This window comes from Procambarus clarkii, chromosome 37 (assembly GCF_040958095.1).
Source record: "Procambarus clarkii isolate CNS0578487 chromosome 37, FALCON_Pclarkii_2.0, whole genome shotgun sequence".
NCBI lineage: Eukaryota > Metazoa > Arthropoda > Malacostraca > Decapoda > Cambaridae > Procambarus > Procambarus clarkii.
The window spans coordinates 39,306,058-39,325,337 of NC_091186.1; positions in this window are offsets into that span (position 1 = coordinate 39,306,058).

Here is a 19,280-nt window from a genome sequence, read left to right on the forward strand (position 1 = left end):
TTCTATGTACAGTATGTCTAACCATCCTGTGAGATGGGAGTATTAGATAAACTTATAGCTAGTTTTTTTATCTACACTGTGTAATATTCCATATAGAATAGGGTAGCAGCACATTGCTGTGTATACCTAATCTTCTTAATAAAAAAAATCAGTAATAAAGATTTTAAATTATAGTTTGTATTATTACAAATACAGTACTGTATTATCCTTACTAAATCATGTTGACCATGGATCATTAAGATCTCATGTTGATATGTAATACAAGTCATATTTCTTTTGAACTGCTAATCCATGCTAATCATTCATTAAATTGTGCATTATGTCTCAATTTTTCACTTCCTTGGATATACTGTACAGTACAAAAAGATAGGATAAAAATAAACCAGTAATATTTCTTTCATTATAGTTTTCATTTAAATAACTGCATCAATATTTTTACAGCTGACAGGATTTGTTTTCCCATACAGGTGCATTATTTGTTAAAAAAAATTTGGTTTATTGTTACACACAATGGTGCTACATAGCCTTCCCAGCTTGATGCCTTCTTTTAATACTTACTGATTAAAAAATAAATAATAAATACATTTTATTCAGGAAAAGTACATACAGTTGATTTACAAACATAATGTTGGATTTATAGGCAGAGCTAGTACATACAATACCTAAAGCCACTAATACTAATAGCATTTCGGGCAAGGTGTGGGGGGAAAAAAACACAGACTAAAACTTAATAGTAATCGGGATTAGGTATAAATTGTGTTGAAAGAAGGAATAAAAAATACAAAAAGGGGGTTAACATAGCATAAATCAGCAATTGCACATGTTGGTGAACAGCGTTGTCTAAAAAATAGCAAGACATGGGTTGACATTTAGGAGGTAAGTTAGGTTACATGGAGTTAATTAGGCAGTACTTGGTTTAACTCTTAAACTGGTTGAGAGAGGTACAGCCTTTGACATGATTCGGGAGTTCATTCCACATTCTGGGTCCCTTGATTTGTAGAGCACTTCTAGTTTGGTTACACACAGCCAAATTGAGTAACAGGAAGAGGTCTTGGACACAAATTTGTTCCATGCTAAATGTAGAGGAATCAGCTGAGTATTCCTCAAATAAAATAAGTTGCCTCAGCTTACAAGGTAAATAAAATAGGCATTTCTCAAATAAGTAGCTGCCTCACCTCACTGCCTTACTGCTACATAGCCTTCCCGGCATGGTGCCTTCTTTTGATAATTACTTGTTCCACACCCAAATTGTATAACAGGAAGAGGTCTTGGACCCCTACTTCCCTCTCTCTTTTTTAATAATCTATATAGTCATAATTATAGCTTTAAGTATTCAATGAATAAAGTTTTTGACATTTTTACCCTTTTCCTTACCTAACATCATTTGTGCAGCATATTTTTATTTTATGTCTCACCCAGACTTAATTTCAAAATAAAACCAAACTAAATAAATTAGAAATGGGTATGTATAGCTAAGGTACACCCTTACTACTAGATGAACACGGGCATTTGGTGATAGTAAATGATCCCATCAGGCAGGGCTCATCACCTTCTCTCATATTTCATGTTCACCAGTGTTTATTTATTTAATAACTACTGGTATAATATCTTGCTATTATAAAACTAATTCTACTATCATCAAACACATATTTACTTCAAGTTTCAAGCAGAGAATGCATATATAACTAACACGAAGGATTCCTCTTCACTAGATTCACCAGCTATAATATTTTGGTCATGTTCCAATATCATAAATCGATCCCAGTGTTATGTAGTAGAGAAAAAATGACTTATATCCAGTTTACGTAAAGCTACGAGTGGTCGAAACCACACTTAAATCCCGGAATGAACTTACGAAGGTTTTTCCACTTAGGGTAGTTAATTGAATACGGTCGTAGCCGCCACGAAGGCGCTAAGACGGAAAACGCTCTTAGCTAAGAGGAAAAACCTTCGTAAGTACCTTCCTGAATCCGGCCCCAGGGTTTTCCTGTACATGGCCAAGAAAGTACTGGGGCCTGTGGTTTCTGATAATTCTTAAAGCAAATATGACAATTTTTTGTTAGCTCAGCAATATCCTGGTCTATTTTTGGCCACCAAATCCAACTTCTAGCTTCTGCTTTTATAGCATTTATGCCATTATGGCCTACATGCAGCTGTTCTAAAATCTTACATCTCAGTTCCCCAGGCACCATCACTCTATTCCTATACAAGAGTACATCCTGGTGAATACTAAGGTCAGCTTTTACTGCAGCATACTCTGACAGTAATAAATTATCATCCCAACCATATTTAGCATATTTCATCAATAGATTTAATTTGGGATCTCTACCAGTAGCTTATTAATAGTCTGGAATGAAATATCCTCAAAAGACATAGATTCCACCAGGTTAACATACTCCACTGGAATACTGGAATTCAATTCTTCTGTCAAAAGCAATCTACTTAATTAATGCATAGCTACGAAATTATCTTTGCCTGGCTTAAACTCTAAATCATACTCAAACTGCGTGAGTAGTAATGCCCATCTTTGAATACTAGCATTGGAATTAACTGGAATTTGTTTACCTAAGCCAAACAATCCTAGCAGGGATTTATGGTCTGTTCTAGCAAGAAATGTCATTCCCAGCAGAAAATACTTCAGTTTTTTTACACCATATACCAAAGCTAAGGCTTCTTTATCTAACTGAAAATAATTCTGTTCCGCGGAAGATAATGCTAGCAAAACATACTACTTTATCTTGACCATCTACTTCCTGTAATAATACACAACCTACTCCTACTGGGGAAGCATCTACCTTCAGTTTTAAAGGAAGTCTACCAGTAAAATTAGTAAGCACTGGAGAATTTATCAATTCCTGCTTAATATTCCTTAAGGCATTCTCCTCCTCTCTTGCTAAATTGCACTTAAATTTAGCCCCTTTTTTCAACAATTCACACAAGGGTGCTAATTTTGCTGAAAAGTTCTTCACGAACTTACAAAAATATGTAACCATCCTAACAAAAGTCTGTACTTACCCAACTGATGTTGGGGCTGGGGCATCTACTATAGCCGCTACATTTTTGTGAGAAGGAGTAAAGCCCATACCTGAAATATGGTACCCCAGGTATTCAATTACCTTGGTCTTCAATGTTGTTTTACCCTTATTAATATTCACATTGTGCTTTTGCAGGAGATTCAGAACATGTCCTAAAGTATTAGTGTGACGGACGAGTATAAGTACTTAGGAATACTTATCGGGGCCGGGGGCAGACGCTTGTCCTATGGTTCCCTGTTTGAGGACGGCCTGACGAACATCAATAAGGCGCAACTCAAACCCCAACAGAGGCTATACCTATTAAAACACCACATAATCCCCAAGATGAACCACCAGCTTGTTCTCGGACGCGTGTTTAAGACGGAATTAGCGAGGCTTGATCGGCGGCTGCGGCATGCCATTCGTGGCTGGCTGCGGCTGCCTCATGATACTCCTAATGTCTATTTTCATGCCGACGTGAAGGACGGTGGACTAGGGATACCCGACTTTGCCACATCAATCCGCCTACAGAAGAACAAGCGGCTCGGGGCGTTAGTAGAGTCGGAGGATCCAGTGGTAGTGGCAGCGGCTCTCCTACCCGCGATCCAAGCGCGAATGCGTCGATGGGTAGACCCGACCACGGCCGCCGGAACCCCTTCTAACAGAATGACTGAGCGCTCTAGGAAGTGGAAAGCAAAACTGTATAGCATGGTCGACGGTGCCGGCCTTGCGTCCTCTTGTGAGGTTCCATCTTGCCACAAGTGGGTCGCGTCCGGTACCCGTCTGCTAAGCGGAGAAGATTTTGCTCACGCTATCCAGATTAGGGCAAAAGCTGTAGCCACGCCATCTAGAGCAGCTAGGGGTAGACCCGAGGCTTCTGGTCTCTGCGATGCTTGCCAGAAACCAGGGATCCTGGGCCACATATCCCAAGCATGCCACAAGACACATGGGGCTTGGGTGAAACGTCATGACGATATCACCCGGTTCGTAGCCGGTCGCCTGCGGCAAAGAGGTTTTGAGGTGGAATGTGAAGTCCGTATACCGGATGGAAGGACCTTCTGAAAGCCTGACATCATAGCTTGCAAAGGTGATGAGGCCTTTATATTAGACACCCAGGTGTCTGCTGATAACTTCCCACTCTCCCGTCCACATCAGAGCAAGTGCGACAAGTACGGCAACCCCAGAGATCCTTCAGAAGGTCAGGGAATATACCGGAAAGCACACAGCATCCACCTCTTCAATAACCCTTAATTGGTGGGGAGGATGGTGCAAGGAGAGTACGCGTGGTCTACAGGATATGGGACTCACCAAGAGCGACCTTGAGATTTGCTCTGTAAAAGCCCTGACCTGGACATATTCTATCTACAGAATATGGTCCAAGACCACATCTAGGGGCAGAAAACCTTAGTCCCAGGATCACCGTGCACAGGGTGCATAAGGGTAAGTATAGTCTCGCTTAGGTGAACCGCAGCCAGGATAGCTGGTAGCCAACTATCTAAGCAGAGTCGTCATCTGGAGTACCACTTCTCCAAATGGTGTCTCACAAGAGGGTGGATGACCTGGCCGGAGCCCACAAGTGGGTAAGGCGGCGGTCGGAGGGACCCCCATGCGCATACATGATATCCCTCCCGCTCCGGGGCCTTGTTAGGAGCTTCCACTATGCCTAGTTTTCCATGTATGCCGACGTCAAGTCATCAATCCTGCCGCTTAGGCAGCTTGTTGTTTTGGTCTTCAGCGTTAGTTCTTTTTTAATGATATACTGTGCACCTCTCCCTTTGTGTTGTGTCCCATATAAGAAAAAAACAAATACAAAAGAATTTTCCATTTAATATATGTTTGATTCTCAGGTTATTATTGTGTTATTAGTATCATCTTAACTCTTGTGGGTTGTGATGAGATCTGCAATTTATGTGTATTTAAGTTTGTGTTTGATAGGGAATTAGGTATGCTTAGGGTGCCTTCTCGCCATGCCCTGTGGCTGGGGGGATTGGTGCCCTGAAGCTACATAAACACCCAATACCCCCCGAAGTGGCAAGGGGAGTTAGGGGACAACAATAGCACCATGCTCTTCCTCATTCTCCCTGCATACAATAATGTCATCTAAAAAACTAGCCACACCTTCAATGTTTACTAACAACTGGGACGTGAATCTCTGAAAAATTGCTGGAGACGAAGAGAGTCCAAAAGGAAATCTTTTATACTTAAATAACCCCTTGTCGGTATTAATCACTAACAATTTCTGGCACTCCTCCTCTACAGGAATTTGCAATTAAGCATCTTTTAGGCCTATCTTGGAAAAGATTGCCCCCTTGCAGACCACTGACAACAACTCATCTATCTTAGGTAAAGGGAACTTCTCACAGTGTATGCGGTTGTTCAGTTCCATGAAGTCTGCACAGATTCTCAAAGGATTTCTGATCCGCCTTCAACACTGGTACAATTGGGGCTGCCCACTCACTATGCGTAAGTGGCTCTAAGATGCCTTCTGCCACATGCTTTGCCAGGGCTGATTCTATCAATTACTTGTAATGAAACGGAACTATTCTTGCAATGAAAAATTTAGGTGAATCCCTGCTTTTCAGTTGAACTTTTGCCACCATGCTATTGATGGGCTTATCTGCCTCCACTGAATATTTATCTAACATATGTTCAGCACATTTAATTGTTTTAACTATCGACAATTTATATAGGCCCGCCAAGAAAATTCCCACTTTTTCCACGAGATCATTACCACATAGGCTAGGATTATGTGAATCCGCTACATAAAAATCCTGGACAATTTCTTTTTCATTATAACCTACTTTTGCCGATACCTTGTCATAGACCTTAATCGGTGTATTATCTTATGCACTTAATGATTTTTCAATTAGTTTTACATTCAATTGCAAGGTATCTGCCCAATCTCTAGAGAATGCTGACATTGCAGCATCAGTGTCCAGTTCCAAGAGAACTAACTTCCCATTAATTACAAAATTTACTACTTGTGACTTCACTCAACATACCTTTTCTTTCAGCGAATATAGTCTGCTTTCGTCACCTGCAGCTTCTTCAGACAGGTTACCTTCTTCTACTGCCTTGACGACATTACCACTAACTCTTCTTCCTGCATTCCTTGGTCGTCTCGAATCCCAGGCCTTGCTGTTCCTCTTCAGATATTCTCTACACACTTTCTTGAAGTGCCCTTCCTTGTTATAAAAGTTACATATATATTCACGAAACTTGCACTCTCTACTACTGTGATTGTACCCACAGTGTTTACATCTGGTCTGGCCATGTACTACCTTAATTTCTTGAGAAGATTTCGAAAATCCAAAAGCCGTTTCCAGATTCAACATCTTCTCGAGCACTGTCCATGAAGTCATCGATTGTAGATCCAAGTTTTCTGCCACCAGGTTAGGGAAAACTATCTCATTTTCTACTGCCATTAACAACTGTTCCCGCACCCGGCCGTCCAAATGTGATGTAACTATATAACCTGACCTTGTAAAAGCATCTTAATCACCTTCAGTGATTAAGTGCTTAATTTTACACTAGTTTCTCTATCAGCTATCTCACCCTGTCAGAATATAAGAGACAAATGTATGTGAATGCATGTGTGTGTGTGTGTGTATATATATATATGTATATATGCGAACAAGCCTGAATGGTCCCCAGGACAATATGCAACTGAAAACTCACACCCCAGAAGTGAGTTTTCAGTTGCATATTGTCCTGGGGACCATTCAGGCTTGTTCGCATTTGTGTTCCTCACGTGTGCCCCAAAGAATGAGGTGATTTGGTAAAATGCTATGCCCAAGATTACTATCCGAGTGCCGGCGGTGGGGTGGTTCAAATAGCCTCGGCTATCACCTCATTATGTCCGGTCGTGATGGTCAAGTGGATTAAGGCGTCTTGTACATACCAGTTGCCTTGCTTCTGGGAGTATGGGTTCGAGTCACTTCTGGGGTGTGAGTTTTCAGTTGCATATTGTCCTGGGGACCATTCAGGCTTGTTCGCATTTGTGTTCCTCACGTGTGCCCCAAAGAATGAGGTGATTTGGTAAAATGCTATGCCCAAGATTACTATCCGAGTGCCGGCGGTGGGGTGGTTCAAATAGCCTCGGCTATCACCTCATTATGTCCGGTCGTGATGGTCAAGTGGATTAAGGCGTCTTGTACATACCCGTTGCGTTGCTTCTGGGAGTATGGGTTCGAGTCACTTCTGGGGTGTGAGTTTTCAGTTATATATGTATATATGTATACGTACGTATGTGTGTGTGTGTATGTATATGTATGTGTATAAAGTATATATGCAAGCTGATCAGAATTACATTTCACCTTTGTAAATGCACATTAATGACACTATGTAAAAGACACATCGAACACTTTATGTAGGGCATACGTAAATCTGTGTATCTATGTATTTACGTATGTAGGTTAGCTTAACATTTTAAAAGCACCGAATCACCTTCTGTAGTTGATTGTTCAATAAACCCTTGAACTATATGTTTAACACATCTCTAACCCTGTCCATGGAGGACAGAAGAAAGTGTATATATGCTGGTTAGCATTGTAAATGTGTGGCCACGTCTGTGGTAGAAAATAATTTTTTTTTTTTTATTTTTATTTTTACATGCAGAGCATGCAAATTAAATACAATAAAAATACAGAATACATAAAGGAAAACAATAGACCACCGGCCAGAAGGGCCGACAGCCGAGCACAACAAAACAGCATAGCACAACAAAACACATACACAAGAAAAACATGAAAAATACAGCATACATCAAAACATAAAACAGAATACAATGGCAATCCAGCAATCACAGTACAAAACAACACCTCCAAAAAACAAAACATACAACAAGAGGCAACAGTTAAAGCAACAGAAAATCAATACATTAACGCCCCGTAACAAAAGGCGAGGCCAATTACAATAAAAAAGCAGGCAAAAACACAAGTCACTAAACACCGGCCTGAAGGGCCAACATCAAAAACACAAATAAACAAAAGAAAAAGAAAACACACAGCAAGCACACAGACTACGAAAAGATCTCATACTTGTCCGGCCACTCTTCCGCCGGGAAGCGAATACAGTACGCTTCCCAAAGTAACAATGTCCTCCGAAACATGGTCACTATTGAGCGTACGAGGATCGGGCATTAACTCTGGCACACCTACAATAAAACACTTAGCCCGACGAATCCAGATGGTAGAAGGGCACCACGGATCAGGACGCACACGGTCAACAATTTCAAAATGCAACGGATGGTCAGCATCCATCGCCACTCCGGAGGCCAAGATGAGAGGGAGAGGCTCCTTCCCAAGAGGCCGGGCAATGGGCAGCACACTGGGAGCCTCCTCAGCTGCCTCACAGGGCTCCTCGGCAACCACTGAACGTTGCACCTGCAGGGACCCCCCACGCTTGGCATCCTTTTTCAGCACCAGCTTGATGCCTCGGCTCGCACCAGGATCCACACCATCCACGCTCGTAGGAGCAACCACCTCCCACTGCGGAGAACCTTCTGCAGGAGAAAGAACAGGAGGTAAATTAGACGCACAATCATCGTCAACAGCCGACACATGGACATCAGCCACCACCAGCGTCGTAGAGCACGAGGCACCTGGAACCGCCACACCATCTCCCGAAGCTCCACCCGCGTCGTAGTCCTCCATATCAGCCCAAGCAGTAGAAGAGCGCCTAGAACGCTTGGGCACTGGCCGCACATCCTCACAGCCGGAGGCGGACCCAGAACCACGGCCCTCACGAACCTGGCGAACCAACGCCCGTCGCAGTACTTCAGCAGCCTCAACCACATGGGGAACCGGGCCGCACACAACAGGATGCTCCGCAGCACCCCCAACACCCAACACAGCCGGAACACCTGGCGAAGGCGCAGAACCAGGCGCAGCAGCAGGAGTCGAGGAAGACGCAGACGCCCTCGGCTGAGGGGCAACAAGCACCGGGGGCATGTCGGGTGACGCAGGAGGGGCCGCATCAGCAGCGACTGGGACCTGCTCCACTTCATCTCCGGAATTCACGCCCTGAGGGAGCGGCGGGAAATCCTCCTCCCGGAATAAGTTAACGGGCGCAGCAGGTGTCTCAGAGCACCCGGCAGCCTGATGCCCCAACTGGCCACACCGGAAACAAGTACGGGGCTGCCGGGCATAGTACACCCGAACGTAGTAGCCCAGCAGCCGGACAGAAGATGGGATATCCGACCGCAGGCGCATACCTAATGTACGAACATTTGTCTGCTTCCCAGCATACTTCCCCGAGGACAGCTTGTTCACCCGCACACTGACGACTGCACCATACCTCCCGAAGAAGCGCCGGAGAAGGTTTTCAGGGAACTCCAGGAGCGCACCGTGCACACTGACATATGTCAGGGCACCACTTCGGTCCGAGATCGTAACGGAGCCGGCGCCATCCGGCAACTGCAATGAACGCCCCTCGTTCCGCCGGAGGAAGTCCCGATACTCCTCCTCCCCCACGAACTTGACAATCACCCGGTGGGCCGTAACAAGCTCAACGCCATACACAGCTTCCACCGGGACACGAAGCATGTCACACATAACTAACTCAACGGCCGGATAACCAGCCTTACACGTGAATTCCAATGGTCACCAGTTCCAACTCTCAGTGGCTGACATTTCCTTTTTTCATTTAGTTACATAATGATTCAGTTTTAATTATTTATTCGCAATTTTCATTTATATAATCACATTTTAAATGTTCAATCTCGTTATGTTTGTCAATTACAACAACTTTATTATATATATTAAATAATATTTTATTGAATCTTACAAAGTTTGTTCATTCAGTCACATTTTATTTATTCATTTATTTTATATACATCTATTGAATCACTTGTTAGTTATTTGTTTTCTATCACCTTTTGTTTATTTATTCAATCGCTAACTTTTATAAAATTTACATATTAGCAATAAAACATTAATATCTGGCAAGAATACAACGTTAAACACTTGATGGCAATTTGAGTTGTGAGTGTTGCATCACAATAATTACACGATGACAGTTGTGAGTGTTGCATCACAATAATTACACGATGACAGTTGTGAGTGTTGCATCACAATAATTACACGATGACAGTTGTGAGTGTTGCATCACAATAATTACACGATGACAGTTGTGAGTGTTGCATCACAATAATTACACGATGATAGTTGCAAAATTGCAACACTGTAAACTGTGCTTTGAGTGTTACAACACAGCAATGACGCGGTGTGAGTGTTGCAAGGCAATAACCTGTTGTTACAGTTACAACACAACAATGACGCGGTGTGAGTGTTGCAAGGCAATAACCTGTTGTTACAGTTACAACATAAATAATGTGTTCTGAATGTTGCAGTACCTATAAATATAATTGCGTGTTGCAACATTGAAATAACGTGTTGTGATGTTGCAACAAAGAAATATTGTGCAGGCGATGACTCACAATAACGTGGCTGAAGTATGTTGACCAGACCACACACTAGAAATTGAAGGGACGACGACGTTTCGGTCCGTCCTGGACCATTCTCAAGTCGATGAGAATTCTTCGACTTGAGAATGGTCCAGGACGGACCGAAACGTCGTCGTCCCTTCAATTTCTAGTGTGTGGTCTGGTCAACAAAGAAATATTGTGTTGTATTACAATGCAGACATAATGTGTTGTATTACAATGGCAGCATAATGTGTTGTATTACAATGCAGACATAATGTGTTGTATTACAATGCCGGCATAATGTGTTGTATTACAATGCCGACATAATGTGTTGTATTACAATGCCGGCATAATGTGTTGTATTACAATGCAGACATAATGTGTTGTATTACAATGCCGGCATAATGTGTTGTATTACAATGCCGACATAATGTGTTGTATTACAATGCCGGCATAATGTGTTGTATTACAATGCAGACATAATGTGTTGTATTACAATGCAGACATAATGTGTTGTATTACAATGCAGACATAATGTGTTGTATTACAATGCCGGCATAATGTGTTGTATTACAATGCCGACATAATGTGTTGTATTACAATGCCAGCATAATGTGTTGTATTACAATGCCGGCATAATGTGTTGTATTACAATGCCAGCATAATGTGTTGTATTACAATGCCAGCATAATGTGTTGTATTACAATGCAGACATAATGTGTTGTATTACAATGCAGACATAATGTGTTGTATTACAATGCAGACATAATGTGTTGTATTACAATGCCAGCATAATGTGTTGTATTACAATGCAGACATAATGTGTTGTATTACAATGCCAGCATAATGTGTTGTATTACAATGCAGGCATAATGTGTTGTATTACAATGCCGACATAATGTGTTGTATTACAATGCCAGCATAATGTGTTGTATTACAATGCAGACATAATGTGTTGTATTACAATGCAGACATAATGTGTTGTATTACAATGCCAGCATAATGTGTTGTATTACAATGCAGACATAATGTGTTGTATTACAATGCAGACATAATGTGTTGTATTACAATGCAGACATAATGTGTTGTATTACAATGCCAGCATAATGTGTTGTATTACAATGCAGGCATAATGTGTTGTATTACAATGCCAGCATAATGTGTTGTATTACAATGCCGACATAATGTGTTGTATTACAATGCCAGCATAATGTGTTGTATTACAATGCCAGCATAATGTGTTGTATTACAATGCCAGCATAATGTGTTGTATTACAATGCCAGCATAATGTGTTGTATTACAATGCCAGCATAATGTGTTGTATTACAATGCCAGCATAATGTGTTGTATTACAATGCCAGCATAATGTGTTGTATTACAATGCAGACATAATGTGTTGTATTACAATGCAGACATAATGTGTTGTATTACAATGCCAGCATAATGTGTTGTATTACAATGCAGACATAATGTGTTGTATTACAATGCAGACATAATGTGTTGTATTACAATGCCAGCATAATGTGTTGTATTACAATGCAGACATAATGTGTTGTATTACAATGCCAGCATAATGTGTTGTATTACAATGCCGGCATAATGTGTTGTATTACAATGCAGACATAATGTGTTGTATTACAATGCAGACATAATGTGTTGTATTACAATGCAGACATAATGTGTTGTATTACAATGCCGGCATAATGTGTTGTATTACAATGCCGGCATAATGTGTTGTATTACAATGCCAGCATAATGTGTTGTATTACAATGCCGGCATAATGTGTTGTATTACAATGCCAGCATAATGTGTTGTATTACAATGCCAGCATAATGTGTTGTATTACAATGCCGGCATAATGTGTTGTATTACAATGCAGACATAATGTGTTGTATTACAATGCAGACATAATGTGTTGTATTACAATGCAGACATAATGTGTTGTATTACAATGCCAGCATAATGTGTTGTATTACAATGCAGACATAATGTGTTGTATTACAATGCCAGCATAATGTGTTGTATTACAATGCCAGCATAATGTGTTGTATTACAATGCAGACATAATGTGTTGTATTACAATGCAGACATAATGTGTTGTATTACAATGCAGACATAATGTGTTGTATTACAATGCCGGCATAATGTGTTGTATTACAATGCCGGCATAATGTGTTGTATTACAATGCCAGCATAATGTGTTGTATTACAATGCCGGCATAATGTGTTGTATTACAATGCAGACATAATGTGTTGTATTACAATGCCAGCATAATGTGTTGTATTACAATGCCGGCATAATGTGTTGTATTACAATGCAGACATAATGTGTTGTATTACAATGCCAGCATAATGTGTTGTATTACAATGCCGGCATAATGTGTTGTATTACAATGCAGACATAATGTGTTGTATTACAATGCCGACATAATGTGTTGTATTACAATGCAGGCATAATGTGTTGTATTACAATGCCGACATAATGTGTTGTATTACAATGCCAGCATTATGTGTTGTATTACAATGCCGGCATAATGTGTTGTATTACAATGCCAGCATAATGTGTTGTATTACAATGCCAGCATAATGTGTTGTATTACAATGCAGACAGAATGTGTTATATTACAATGCAGACATAATGTGTTGTATTACAATGCAGACATAATGTGTTGTATTACAATGCAGACATAATGTGTTGTATTACAAAGCAGACATAATGTGTTGTATTACAATGCAGACATAATGTGTTGTATTACAATGCCAGCATAATGTGTTGTATTACAATGCCGGCATAATGTGTTGTATTACAATGCCAGCATAATGTGTTGTATTACAATGCCAGCATAATGTGTTGTATTACAATGCAGACATAATGTGTTGTATTACAATGCAGACATAATGTGTTGTATTACAATGCAGACATAATGTGTTGTATTACAATGCAGACATAATGTGTTGTATTACAATGCAGACATAATGTGTTGTATTACAATGCAGACATAATGTGTTGTATTACAATGCAGACATAATGTGTTGTATTACAATGCCAGCATAATGTGTTGTATTACAATGCAGACATAATGTGTTGTATTACAATGCAGACATAATGTGTTGTATTACAATGCAGACATAATGTGTTGTATTACAATGCCAGCATAATGTGTTGTATTACAATGCCGGCATAATGTGTTGTATTACAATGCCAGCATAATGTGTTGTATTACAATGCCAGCATAATGTGTTGTATTACAATGCAGACATAATGTGTTGTATTACAATGCAGACATAATGTGTTGTATTACAATGCAGACATAATGTGTTGTATTACAATGCAGACATAATGTGTTGTATTACAATGCCAGCATAATGTGTTGTATTACAATGCAGACATAATGTGTTGTATTACAATGCAGACATAATGTGTTGTATTACAATGCAGACATAATGTGTTGTATTACAATGCAGACATAATGTGTTGTATTACAATGCAGACATAATGTGTTGTATTACAATGCCAGCATAATGTGTTGTATTACAATGCCGGCATAATGTGTTGTATTACAATGCCAGCATAATGTGTTGTATTACAATGCCGGCATAATGTGTTGTATTACAATGCCGGCATAATGTGTTGTATTACAATGCCAGCATAATGTGTTGTATTACAATGCCAGCATAATGTGTTGTATTACAATGCCGACATAATGTGTTGAAACGTTACATTACAGTAATAACATGTTGTAACCCTCACAGTATGTTATTTATGAGTGACCATCCTGGCTACGTATTGTTTTGTTGCAACACTCACAACACGTTATATTTTGCAACACTCGCAAAACTCCTTCTTGTGTTCAAACACTTATAACTTTTCATTTCAGTGTTGCCACACTCACAACACCTTATTCAGATTCTCAACACTCACAACACCTTATCTATGTGTTGCCACACCCAGAACACGCTATTCTTGTACGTTGCAACACGTGCAGCATGTGTGTGTGTGTGTGTGTGTGTGTGTGTGTGTGTGTGTGTGTGTGTGTGTGTGTGTGTGTGTGTGTGTGTGTGTGTGTGTGTGTGTGTGTGTGTGTGTGTGTGTGTGTGTGTGTGTGTGAAGTCTGTATTTTTAGATATGTATTTGACAAGTTTTATCTAAAGTCCGGTTTTCATTCAGGAGTCTTTCCTCTCTTGAGTAAATAAACTTAAGTTATCAAAAACCTTTTAAATGTCATAAGATATTGAAAGGAATATAAGATAATTACCTAAAGAATACTATAATATTACCATAATTACCTGAACTATTACTATAATATTACCATAATTACCTGAACTATTACTATAATATTACCATAATTACCTGAACTATTACTATAATATTACCATAATTACCTGAACTATTACTATAATATTACCATAATTACCTGAACTATTACTATAATATTACCATAATTACCTGAACTATTACTATAATATTACCATAATTACCTGAACTATTACTATAATATTACCATAATTACCTGAACTATTACTATAATATTACCATAATTACCTGAACTATTACTATAATATTACCATAATTACCTGAACTATTACTATAATATTACCATAATTACCTGAACTATTACTATAATATTACCATAATTACCTGAACTATTACTATAATATTACCATAATTACCTGAACTATTACTATAATATTACCATAATTACTTGAACTATTACTATAACATTACCATAATTTCTTTAATTATTACTATAATTTTACAAAAATTACCTAATTATTACTATAATATTAACATGATTGTCTTTATTAGTACTATAATTTTGCCATAATTACCTTAACTAGAAGTAGGCATCGGTCAACCCCGTGCGGGTTATGGAGTTGTGCCCTGGGTGTGTAGTTGTTATAGTGTAGTTGGATGCTGCGCCTGCTGTGGCTGTGAAGGTCAACCCCATGTGGGTTATGGAGTTGTGCCCTGGGTGTCTAGTTGTTATAGTGTAGTTGGATGCTGCGCCTGCTGTGGCTGTGAAGGTCAACCTCGTGCGGGTTATGGAGTTGTGCCCTGGGTGTCTAGTTGTTATAGTGTAGTTGGATGCTGCGCCTGCTGTGGCTGTGAAGGTCAACCCCGTGCGGGTTATGGAGTTGTGCCCTGGGTGTCTAGTTGTTATAGTGTAGTTGGATGCTGCGCCTGCTGTGGCTGTGAAGGTCAACCCCGTGCGGGTTATGGAGTTGTGCCCTGGGTGTCTAGTTGTTATAGTGTAGTTGGATGCTGCGCCTGCTGTGGCTGTGAAGGTCAACCCCGTGTGGGTTATGGAGTTGTGCCCTGGGTGTGTAGTTGTTATAGTCTAGTTGGATGCTGCGCCTGCTGTGGCTGTGAAGGCCAACCCGAGAATGACAGTCCCAACTACAGCGAGTGCAGGTAAACGCCGAAGCGGGTGCGTCTGACAGTGGTCGAGACCTCCTCTGTTGATGTCGATGCTCATCTGCTTGAGGTCGCGTTTGCAGCCGTCTTTGAAATGCAGCTGAGGTCTTCCGGTGGGTCTCCTTCCTGATGCCAGTTCTCCATACAAGAGGTCCTTTGGTTTGCGGCCATCTTTCATATGTGTGACATGTGCCAGTCATCACAAGTGTCTCTGTTTCAGGAGAGTGAACATTGAAGGGACTCTTGTTCTCTCGAGTCCTGTATTCTTGGTGACGTGGTCTTTCACGTGATGTCAAGGATGCGTCTCAGGTTCCGCATGTGAAAGGTATTAAGCCGTCTCTCCTGGCGAGAGCGCTGGGTCCAGGATTCCAAGCCGTTGAGAAGTGTACTCACCACGCATGCCATGAAGACTTGTGCCTTGGTGTGCACTGTCAGTTTGACATTTTCCCAAACGCGCTTTGTGAGCCTGGCCAGTGTTGTTGCGGCCTTCCCGATACGCCTGTTGAGCTCAGTGTCCAGGGAAAGGGTGTCTGAGATTGTGGAGCCCAGGTACACAAACTCGTGAACTGCCTCCAGCACATAGTCTGCTATGTTTACAGGGTAGCTCATTGACGTCTTGTCCCATCACTTGTGCCTTCTTCAGGCTGATTGTCAAGCCGAATGCGGAACAGGCTGCGGCAAAGCGATTGAGTAGCTGCTGCAGGCCTTCTGCTGTGTGTATGATCGCTTCGTCGTCGGCGAAGAGGAACTCCCTGAGGATTCGCATCTGTACTTTTGTCTTTGCTCGGAGTCTGGATAGATTATAGAGCTTTCTATCAGATCTTGTACGGAGATAGATGCCCTCTGTGGTTGTTTCAAAGGCATGCTTGACGAGGATCGCGAAGAAGATGCCAAACAGGGTTGGAGCAAGAACTCACCACTGTTTAACACCACTCTTGATGTTGAATGGTTCAGAAGTTGAGCCGTCGTACACGACCGTGCCCTTCATGTCCTTGTGGAACGATTGTATCATGCTTAGTAGGGTGGGTGGGCAGCCAATTTTGGCCCAGATCTTGAAGAGTCCGTCCCTGCTCACGAGGTCGAAGGCCATTGTAAGGTCAATGAAGGCAATGTACAAGGTTTTTCTCTGCCTCCTGCACTTTTCTTGAAGCTGTCTCAGGGAGAACACCATGTCAGTGGTCGACCTCTGCTCGGAAACCACACTGTGACTCAGGGTACACTCTTTCAGCAAGAATCTGAAGCCTGACCAAGACGACCCTGGCGAAGAGTTTGCTGACGACGCTGAGGAGAGAGATGCTACGATTGTTGTTGACATCGCTTCTGTCACCTTTATTTTTGTAGAGAGTGATGATGTTTGCATCTCTCATGTCTTGTGGCACCGAGCCCTCCCTCCAGCACTGGCACAGAAGTTCATGAAGCTCAGTTTTAAGTGTTCCACGAGCGCACTTGAGAACTTCAGGCGGAATCCCGTCGTCTCCTGGGGCCTTCCCTGAGGAAAGTGAATCCAATGCTTTCTCAACTTCTTCCACAGTCGGTTCAAGGTCAAGTTCTTCCATGATGGGCAGGCACTTGATTGCATCCAAAGCCTCTACGCTGACCAAGTTCTTTCTGGAGTAGAGTTCGGAGTAATGCTCTACCCAGCGATTCATCTGTTGATCACGGTCTTTAATGATCTCTCCAGTGGCTGACTTAAGAGGAGCCGTCCTGTTTTGTGTAGGGCCTGTTGCCTGTTTGATCCCTTCGTACATGCCTCCTATGTTGCCAACAGTGGCCGCAGTCTGGATGCTGGAACAGAGTCGGAGCCAGTAATCGTTAGCACAGCACCTCACAGTTTGTTGAACTCTACTGCGGGCAGTACGGAGGGCCTGTAGGTTCCTTTCTGAGGGCAGGTTTTTGTAGGATGAGAGAGCTCCTCTCTTTTCCTCTACAAGGGGTAAGAGTTCCTCTGCAATGGCCTCGAACCAATCTGCTGACTTGTTCTGCCTCTTACCGAAGGTGGATATGGCAGTTGTAACACGGGACGGTATTGGCTCTACTCTGTCCTTTACCCTGTCCGTGACTATGCTTACTGAAACTTAAACCGAATTCCAAAGGACCCCAGAGTATACTCTATAGACGAGTCCCACGCCACTTGGTCTTAGCTGTTTGACCGGCTAAGCTTCTACAGCCACGTGACGTCTTACTAGGTTTTCTAGCAAACTCAAAGGATCGTCAAGACACCCTTGGTTTGGTTGCAGGTAGAGAGTTTAAGAGAACACCAACTCCTACTCAGGTTAAACGCCTCCTAGACAAAAGTACTCAGGACACACGGAACAAAGTTGCTTATGTTATCCAAGTGTTTAACGAGCTTAAATGTTACCTTAATTCCCTTGACCCTTAACCATGGCTCATCAAACAAAAACAATTAAGTTTCTTTCTTGGAATATTCGAAGTGTTAATCTTCGGATAAATGACGTAATCTTGTATGCTAAAATGAGAGACGTGGATGTGATGTGTTTACAGGAACCATATACGACCACAACTATCAAGAAGGTCCCACCCAGGATACCTGGGTACATAGCATACAACAACAATATTGGAACTGGTTTACTAACGTATATTAAGAGTGGATTAATCTGTAAATTAATTAAAAATCACAAGAGTGATAGTATACATTATCAAAAATTCAAATTACAAACTGCAAATAGCCATTTCCTACTGTATAACATATATGGACGATGTAGTGTACTTAAAGCAGACCTGCTACCGACACCTACAGGTAACACAGCTATGTTATGTATGGGTGACTTTAATGCTCGTCACACTGCTCTTGGTGACGTTCAGTGTAACAATAATGAGAGGGTCTTCTTGAAATACCTTAATGATCATAATATTACTGTGTATGATACTGATAAACAGACCCATTTATTGGGGGGTAGACTGGATTATGTGATTGGATACAGCCTAGTAGATAGCAATGTTAACGTTAAGCTCATCCCAGAACTAGTAAGTGATCATTTTGCAATATATTGTGAATACAATGTGGCGGATATTAGGTCCAGTCCTCATTCTAGAGTTAAAATTAACATTCCAGACAATCTTAAACAGCACTTTAAGGCTTATGTACATAAGTGGTACACTGGGTATACACCTGTATCAGTGGACCACTTTTACAATGATCTTGTCAGTATCATTACCAGTTATTATGATACCTGGGTTAAATCAAGGAAAAAAAAGAACACTCGTTCTTCCTCATGGACAGAGGATCCTATTATTATTGCAGAGCGAGCTAAAGCGCTTCAGCTGCTGACTCTTATAAACGAGACAAAACAGCTGACAATTTACTTGCATTCCTTAATGCCAACAGAGATTTTCGCGAGCTTAAGGGTCAAGTTAAGGACACATATTGGGAACAATTCCTACAAGGTATCAATAGAACTACA